Genomic DNA, 516 nt, shown 5'->3' with positions numbered 1-516 from the left:
AAACAACTTAGGAAAATTCTCTGTATTCATTTGCGTTGTTGCGTTTGCTACTGAATTTTAATACAGGCGCAGAAATCTTGGTTTGGAGAATGATATTTTCAATATCGACGCAATTAGTGAGGTAAAATAAATATTTTTCGAAAGAAAATAAATACGTGGATATATGTTTAAAAATAAACGCAAATAGAAAACCGGATCATTCTCCCAAAAACTGAAAATTTCAACCAGAAAGAAATTCACGAAAGTTGTGTTTTCTGTGGTAAGTGAAAATTGATAAAATTAATGTCGCTGACAAAACACAACAATAAAATTAAAATTCAATACTCTGAGAAAAATTTATTAAACATGGCATACAGGAGGAATTTCAAAATGCATAAACTATGTTGATTACAACAGATAAATAGTTTATAATATTACAAACTATAAAATCCCTTGAAAAAAAAAATCAATGATGTTCCAGCCTCAGCAGCAATATGAGCGTGATGCTTCGCGGAATATTTTCATCAAGCCTCGATT

The sequence above is a fragment of the Magallana gigas genome, chromosome 5, assembly GCF_963853765.1.
Source record: "Magallana gigas chromosome 5, xbMagGiga1.1, whole genome shotgun sequence".
In the NCBI taxonomy this organism is placed as follows: Eukaryota; Metazoa; Mollusca; class Bivalvia; order Ostreida; family Ostreidae; genus Magallana; species Magallana gigas.
This window is presented reverse-complemented; position numbering follows the sequence as displayed.